Source organism: Choloepus didactylus, chromosome 2 (genome assembly GCF_015220235.1).
Source record: "Choloepus didactylus isolate mChoDid1 chromosome 2, mChoDid1.pri, whole genome shotgun sequence".
In the NCBI taxonomy this organism is placed as follows: Eukaryota; Metazoa; Chordata; class Mammalia; order Pilosa; family Megalonychidae; genus Choloepus; species Choloepus didactylus.
Genome location: NC_051308.1, coordinates 16,633,045 through 16,641,963, shown reverse-complemented (window position 1 = coordinate 16,641,963; position 8,919 = coordinate 16,633,045). Strand labels below are relative to the sequence as shown.

General features: G+C 41.4%; 1 non-coding gene across 1 annotated transcript; it reads right to left on the bottom strand.

Moving 5' to 3' along the window:
- Positions 1 to 8,460: 8,460 nt before the first annotated feature.
- Positions 8,461 to 8,576, bottom strand: LOC119528409. Its single transcript, XR_005215708.1, has one exon. It is a non-coding gene; the product is annotated as a U5 spliceosomal RNA (small nuclear RNA).
- Between the last annotated feature and the right edge of the window lie 343 nt (positions 8,577 to 8,919).

Here is an 8,919-nt window from a genome sequence, read left to right as displayed (position 1 = left end):
GGGGGGGAGCACGTGCTCTTTCCTCTGCCAGGACTGATCTTCCCACCATTTTATACTATTCAACTCTGACATCAGTTCCTCAGAGAAGCCTTCCCCAGAGCTGTCGGACTAAATGATGTCTACCTTTAACAATTTTTTTCTAGCTTTTGGCCCTTTTCTGAGCAGCACATGCCATAGATTGCAATTGCAAACTTGAATGCTTATTTGATTGGTGTTGTTCTCCAACACCTGAATAGATGCTTCAAGAGGGCAGAGACTCAGTCTACCGAGCCTCACTGTTATATCCCCTGGGTCTATCCCAGGGTTGTGGTGTTTAGGCATTTATTAAATATTTCCTGGTGCCACTGAGGTGAGGTAATAGGTGACATGAAGAAAATAAAATAGCTTCCTTTCCTTTCTTTACTCTTGTATTATTTCCCTCTTCCATTCCTACCTTCGTGAGTGTTTTAAAGAGATTATAATAGAGAATAGCTTCTCTGTCATTCCATCCTAAGTCTTCTGTTCCCCTCCTGAGATACTAGGTTCCAGATGTTGAATTAGTCACATGCCTTAAGTTCTCTTCTGCTTCAACACATAGAAAAAATATTTTAAAATATGTTTATAAGCACTTAGTCTTGCTTGAAAATGAAAAAAGGAAATCTCTGTAGACAAGAAATGGAGCAGTCTCCCTAAAGGACAGCAGCAGAAAGAAACACACAACTCTAAGTGCAGGGCTAATCCACATTTCTACAATGGATCAAGTCCAGAGTCAGGCTAAATATTGGGCAGAGGATGGGCTCCTAAAGTCTGTGTGGGGTCAGGAGGGGCTGGGGGTCAGAACTGAGCTGCCCACTCAGGGTTGTGGGCAGTCATCAAAGCATCTGCTTGTGGCTGGGGCTTGAGAATTGCTTTCCACGTGATATGGGAGCCCAGCAGTGTCCCCCACCACCACAGGGCCCAGGCTAAAGGCACAATTTGATCAACCCAACTGGAGTCTCACATCCCAGTTAAGTGAGGGAGAAATCACCCCTGAAGACCAGCACCAAGACAGACAGGCAGCAAGCACCAACAAAGGACACAACTTACAACTGAGAGAATTGGAGTGATACCAAACTTTGAAACATATTTTCACATCCTCACAGAAATAAAGTAGAAAATGACACCCATTGAATACGAATTGATGGTTGTGAAAAAGAATGAATTAGAAATTTTGAAAATGAGGAATATAGTTATAAAACAAAAACTTAATAGATGGGTTGAATATTGATCTGGTTACAGTTCAAGAGTGAATTCATGAACTGGAGGATCAAACTGAAGAAATCTTCCAGAGTGGATCACAAAGAAATAAAGAAAAAGGAAATTTGAATAAAAAGTTAAGGTGCTTGGAGGAGTAATCAAGAAGCTCCAACATTTATCCAGTGAGTTCTAGAGGTGATGAGAGAAAGGATCCTTGAGGGACAATGCCTGAAAACAGTAATGCCCAAGAATTTTCCAGAAGAAAAGAGAGATGTGTTCTTAGAAAAAATATCTCACAAAATGCCAAGAAGAATGAATTTAATAGAAAAATCCATACCTACACAAATTTTAGGAAAAATTTGTAATAAATAGTTGTAAAGAGAAAATTCAGAAAGCTATGAGACAGAGAGATAACAGGGCTTATAAAATTTCCTCCAGACATGCAAATTTAAAAGTAAACAATCCCTTTGTCGCACAGTTGGATCTTTTCAGGGAAACATTTTGCAATTTTCAATATTATCCCTCTTCATTTCTGGGTTTCAGTGACAGTAAGGGACCAAAAGCCAATTTTGCTTGCTCTGTGACTGTCCTACTTTTATGTAAAAACTCCTGCTTCTCCTTTTCCCAACACAACATCAGGAAATAGCACATTTGCTTATGTCAGGGTCTCAACACTCTTTGAAACTGAGCAAATAAATACATAAATATTCCTTAATTCATTCTTTTATTAAAAACAGCATTTTCCCCTCAAAAGTTCCAAAGACCTTTCTCTTTCTTTTTCTTCTGTAAGGGAATCCTTGGATATATTTCTGAAAGAAACTTTCCCACAAATAAATATCTTTTGAAAATTTTTCTCCCTTGCTATTATCTCTAACAGAACATGTCACAGGTTCTGTAAACATTTTAAGTAAAGATTTGAAATTTTGCTTTTCTTCTATGGCTCTTTTGTCCTAGTCATTATATCTAAAATGATACATCATTAGTGAAATAAAAAAGTTTTCAAAGGGTTAAACAGACTTAATACTTTAACTAAAATGTTGAGGCACTTGAAAATTTCAAGCTTTGTTATGAGACCACTGAATGCCATTTTTTTTCATCTTCAAACGATGAAGTAAATAATGAATGGATTCCAGAAAAAGCCATGCAAAGGAAAGGTTTGGGAATGTAAAATTGAAGCGAGTCAGCAAAAATAGTATCTTCCTAAATTAAGCTGGTTAGAGTATCCCCTTATTAGCTATAACACACTCTGTATTAATCATACTTCCTAGCTTCTGTAAACTGGTGCTTTAACATCCAGGAGTGGTCCAAGGAGGCCAGCCTGCCTACATCTGCTTCTCCTGGATATTCCGGACCCCGCCCCTTACCACAGGCAGGCACCAGCTGCTGAAGGCGCCATTTTCAAATATAGTCAGCCAATCCCGCGCTAGCGTAGCTTTGCCCCGCCCCTGCACGCTACCCCTGAGCCCGCAGTATAAAGTACGCATGCGCTGTCACCTCTTCGTCCTTTATGTGCAGGTGCATCCCCTTTCTGCCTCAGTGGTCCTTCTGGTGCTGATCGTCATGGCCCTGTGTAGGTCTGTGGAGTCCCGCCCAGTGAACTGTGAGTAAAAAAATCTTCAGAACCTTTCTGGCCTTTCTCTCTCTTGTTTTGCATCTGGCCTTGCCGTACCTTCCACCAGCAATGGCCGTGAAACAACCTCTTTGAAATCCCCTCCGTGAAAGTCTTGGGCGAGTGACTGTGACCTTGGGGTGTCCACTCTGGGAGGAAGCAAGGACCCAGCTCCCGCAGATAACCTCCCCAGTCGCCTCAGCCTTCAGTCCCTCCTAGCTGAAGTCTTAAGTTGCATTAGCTGTGTTTACCTCGGGTCGCAGGCATCTCCGGCAGACTTGCTGGGAAGCTCCGCAGAGTATTTGCATGTAGGTGAAGGAGTCTGCCCCGAAGGGGCTCTTTCAGTGGGAAGAGCATCAAGGACATACATTTGACATGGGAACAGCACTCGGTTGTTAGAATAAACATGATTTTTAGGTGTAGCACCGTGCCTGCCCTAAAATAGGAGCCCAACAAATGCAGGTGGAATTAACTAATTTGTGAATTTGGGTCTGAGTACTAGGAAGCATATTTGTGCTGTCATCTCTGAGAGCAATTGGAAGTAGGAAGCAGTAGTGTTGCAAAGTGATACTGGAGTGGGGCAAAGAGATTCGCCCCTATTTGATCAGAGATTACCAGCATCAAGCTGCCATAAGGAAGGTGCCAAAAATGGATGGCCAGAGGTGTTTCAGCTGGGCATATGGTTGGTTGGCAAGTGGAATTTTGGTGGCCTTCAGCTTCCAACAGCAATGGATGCAACAAGGAGTCTTCAAGGGCGTTAGAAGTTTTAGCAGTAGGGGTCACTACACAGGCTGGATGTTATCAATTGAATTGTATACCCCCAAAAGATATGGTCAAGTCTTAATGCCTGACTGTGAATGTGCTCCTATTTGAAAATAGAATCTTCGAAGATGTTATTAGCCAAGTTGAGGCCAGACTGGATTAGGATGGGTCCTGATTCAATATAACTGGTGCCCTTATAAGAAGAAATTTGGATTCAGTTAGTAGGAGGCAGACAGAGAGATAGAAGATAGCCATGTGATGGAGACAGAGATTGGGTTATGCCATGGATTGTTGGCAAGTCACTGTCAGAACTCTGCAGACTTCAGAGGAAGTAGAGCTCTGCTGACACCTTGATTTTGGGCTTCTAGTCTCTAAAACTGTGGGACAATAAATTGTTCTTTAAGGCAGCCAGTTTGTGGGTACTTGGTTATGGCAGCCCCAGCAAACTAAGACACTGGAACAGAAGAAAGTTTGGGAACTACAGCCACTGTCACCCAGGAGGTGAGATGGCTGTGACATGAAATATTTGTGGGCACTCCCAGACAGGGCTGGCACAGGGGTCGGGGGTGGGGAGGTGAGTGTGCCATCAGGGTTCAGTTGCATGAAACTGAAAATAATCTAACTATTTAAGCAGAGAGAGGATCCAGTACCAGAAATTAAGAATTTCCCGAATCCTTAGAAGAGTTGGAAGAGCATATCACACCCACAGCCTCACCAATTTGGCCCACCACAGAGAAGTGCTACAACTGGAGTTGCTTAACTGAGGAACACATCATCAGAGCTGCTCCTCAGCAGTCAGGAAACTGAATTTGCTTCCTGATAACCACCAAAGCTGGTGACTGGGATCAAACCCATCGTCTCCAGGACTGTACCTCCTAGGAGCTGCAGCTGAAGCTATAGACAGGCAGCCCCCCCCCCCACCACCACAAACAGCTTCCTAACCGTGCAAGTGCATTATAAATGAACCATCCAGAACAGTAACTGCAAGAGAGCCTATAAAATGTTGTTTCTGCTTTTTTTTTTTTTTTTTTTTTTTTAATCTTTCCAGCCTCTGTCATTAGGGAGACCCACAAAAATTAAGGTGGACTGGAACATGAATGCCAATCCATCGTATCCACTGTGCAATTGGGGGACTGGGATTGTAAGCCAAGGAGTAGTGTAAGAAAAATGATGGATGTCTGAAAATACTAGATGGAGGTGAAACCAATAAAATCTTATTTGTTACTATTAATGTGACTGCTTGTTTGTGTTTTTTTTAACCCTAGATTGTGTGATTTTTTATAACATAGGCTGTGGAAAAGTGGAGATGATACTGTAACTACTTCATAAGATTATTTTGAAGATTTAAGATAAAAGAAGCAAAAAGGTCTTTGCAAACTGTAAGCTGTTATAAAATGATAGTAGTTTTAGGTGAAAAAAATTTATTCCAATGTGTCAGAAATAAATCTTGTTGGATGAATTCTAAATAGGATCCCTTTATAGAAAGTTTGAGTGAGTAGCAGTTTATGGAATGTATGATGATAAATATGGTGATAACTCATGATAAAATTTGAGTCCATTTTCTCCAACTGCCACCATCCCATGGAGATTTAATTAACCTGTTCACAACAGAGAAGTCTGCTCTTCAGACTGAGAACTGGCCTCCTCACCTATCATAACCCAGAAAAAAGTGCTAGGATGTCTTGCCCAAACGGAGAGTGTGCTTTCCTGCCCTGCACGAGACCTCCGGTCATCCTGTCCACCAGCTCAGTTCCCGTGCTAACAAATTTCGCCTTTGAGATCAGAACCTTGCTGTACGTCCTGTCTCTACCCTCAGCCAAAAGCGACTTGTAGGTGTTGGATTAGTCTCACAATTCCTGCACAGACAAGCACTTAATCCAAGTTAATATACTGTCTTGGTTTTAGGAAAGCAGTTAGAATCAGTCTAAACAAATGGACCTTGGAATCAGTCTTTATCAGGACTTTTATATACTAGCCAATATAGTTAAAGAAAGAAAGGGGTGGGGGGAGGGAGAAAAGAGAGAGAAAGAAAAAGAAAAGCAAAAAAGGGAAAAGAGCTCTATGCAAATTCTGGCTTTTTGTTTAAAGAAATGTCAGCCCAGAGTGGTGAAACAGGAACAAGCCTGTTTGGACAGATTTAGGCCAGATTTGCCTCAGAGAGCTCTACCTGACGCACCGTGACTCAAAGTTACTGTATTTTCCATCAGTCACAGCTCAATTTCCCATCAGTTCTCTCCAGGAAAAGCCAGATCTGAATTTTGAGGATAACACATTATCCCAATTGCAAAATACCAGTAGGAAAAACAAACAGAGTTTTTCCAGCTCCAAGCCAGAGTTTCCAGCTCCAAGCCAGAATTTCACTAATGCTCCAGGAGTTTAGGACCTACCAGGGTTTCCACCATGAACAATTTTGGTCATGGCCTCAAAGTCCAACTCCGTTCTAGTTTTAAAAATATCATGATGGGGCTCACATGAAAAGTGTAGACTGGTTAGTGAGGGAGAATGTTCTAGAGTTTGATCTGTTAGTGTGCAGAATAGCCTCTTGAGGGAAGTGATGGAAACTTTCTCGTAAGAGTCACTGGAAATTTGATTCAGTTGAGAAGTGTGAATGGAGAGAGGGGCTGGAGCTCTCTTATGGCTAATTGCAAAGACTCTTAGATGTGTTGAACAGAGCTTTCCTTACCTGACTTACCGTCTTCCTGACAGTGTTGAGCATTTCGATAACACTTTATAGTGCAGCATTTTCTGTTTCCTTTTTACCTATGAGGATTTGACCAAAGCTACACAGCCAATCAGTTTCTGTTTGCCTATGAGGATTTGACAAAAGCCACACGGCCAATCAGTTTCTGTGTACAGTTTCACTCATCAGTTTGTTCACTCAATCAACAAAATATGGGCACCACAAAGACCACAAATATGGACAATCAACAAAATATGGGCACCACAAAGACAAACCAAATGCAGTCACTGGCACATGTGGGAAAATGCTTTTTTGTCTGTTCTGCCAGATGTGGCAGATTTATCATTTTGAGTGCATTTTGTTATTCTTTGCTGATTTTTTTTTCCATGTTTTCACCAGGAGGTACTATTTTGACCTTAATCCCATCATGAAACTGAGGCTGATGTTGTGGTATCAAGAGTTACCATGATTTTATGACATGGCAGCACAGAAGGAAGAACTAGGATTTAGGGTCAGAAGGTGTCAGCTTTGTAGCCCATCTTTTTGTATAAGACCTTGGGGGAGGTAATTTCACCTCCCTGAGCCCAGTTTCCTCAGCTTAAAATGGGAAAATTCAAAATACTACCATATACATTTATTAAGAAGTGACATAATGTTCAAGAAATATCTTACACTGTAAAGCTATATAATAGTTATTATTAACTGGTGCAGAAAAAGAGCTCAGGTTGCCCAAATAGGCATTTTAATGACTGTGAAACTCAAACACCAACTCAGTCAATTTGCTCTTTAATGATATCTCTGTCCTTTAAGAATTTCACAGACAGATAAGATTGTGACATTAAAAGGAGTATGTTATAGATACTGGTTCCCTTCCCCCCTTCACTGTTTAACTCTTGAGTAAAGTCTGTTAGCAGATACGTGTTATTATATGAAATGGCCATAATTGTTTCAAAGAGTTTAAAAAGCAGCAATGTTGCTTTGTGTTAAGAATTTTAAGATAAACCTAAGACAAGGCCAAGGTTCTAGATTGAGAAGCTCTAATGCACTTTTTAATCTTGGCTTCTGTTTATTTTGACACCTGAACTTCTACCATGCAATCCCCTTGCCATTATTCCTTCCTCAAATTGACTGTTGTGTCCTCTGGCTTTCCTGGGAAGCCCCATCACCCTTGCCATCAACTCCCACGATCTTACGTGGTCCAATTCATGTTGGCAAAAGCTTCTAAGGCTCTTACTCTGCAGCCTCCAAAACCAGTGTCTTATGTTTGTCAACACCGCAGTCAGCTACCTGACACACATTCGTGCACCTGTCTCTCCAAGCAGAGCAAAGGAGTGTCAGATAAAAAGGAGATATCCGATTGTTTTGCCTGCCTTTCCTTCTCTCTCCAGGAAACGGGGTAATCATAACGAGCCACCCCACCCCCGCAGAGGCCTCTGGGAAGGTCAAGAGTGGGAGGAGCCCATTAGCCAGCAATGAGGAGACAAGACTTTGAGGTAGTAAAACCGATTGCTCATATACAGCAGCCCTGCCCGTCTGCTGTGCATGTCTCCCCCATCCCTACCCCATCCTCAGCTTTCCTGGAGGCGGTGAATATCACTTCCAGAACGGGGGTCACCATGGGGCCAGGCCAGCAAATATGATTTTTAATATGAGCATTTCTCACCTCAACTCTGCTTAGGTGAGAAACGCTTTTTTTTTTTTTTTCTTTTTAATCTTATTTTCTTTTCTTCTGGAGATAAACAAAACAGGAAATGAAACTAAAAAATGCACAAGTTGTTTAGGCAAATAAAGGATCCAATTTAAACATCCCTTAAAAGCTACATTCTTTCTTTAACTCACAGATCAAACCTCAGAGCCCAATTCAGTTTCTCTTGGAGTGACTATGCCTCTCTGGTTTCCTGAACCAAAGGTTAGTTTGGAACAGTGCCCTTTGCAAAGCCCACATGTTTCATAGATAGGTTCTTGTTAGATTTTCCCAATGGGCCCCACTTTACAGATGGAGAAAGTGGACTTCAATGAAGAAAGATTACCTTAAAGGATACCGAGCTAGGCTGAGGCCTCTGGAGGCTGCTGAGAAACTGAATGAATTGTGCTAAATCTGACTTTTAAAACTAGAGGGTCTTTTATAACTTTCAGAAGATTCTCAATCACCGTATTACTCTTTTTTTTTTTTTTTTAATTATACTTTTTTATTAGCCCTGTGAAAACAAGGCCTCAAAAAATTGGGTATAAACTCAGAATTGTTTCTCTCCACTGAAATCTTTAGTAAAAGGCCAAAGATTTATACGATCTGAAGAGAAACCAGAGTATACCATATTACTCTTGACCATTTGAAATGCCTGTTATATTCTAAGTATTGCAGGGGGAGTCAAGCAGACAAAATTGGGTCCTTCAAATATTTACCATCATGTTAAATAGTGAGCATGATCACTTTCATCAAATTCCTTCAATATCCTCTTGTATTAATCAGGATTGTAAACATGAAGCCCTGGCTTGGGTAACTTTAGCTGGATTAAGCAGAAAAGGAACTTATTAGTGGATATTAGGGAACTCAGAGAATCTCGCAAGAGGGCCAGAGATTGAGTCTTGGTAGCTTTTGCAGCCAGGAAGATTACACACTCACATCTCACAGCCAGATTGCTCCAGTAGAGAC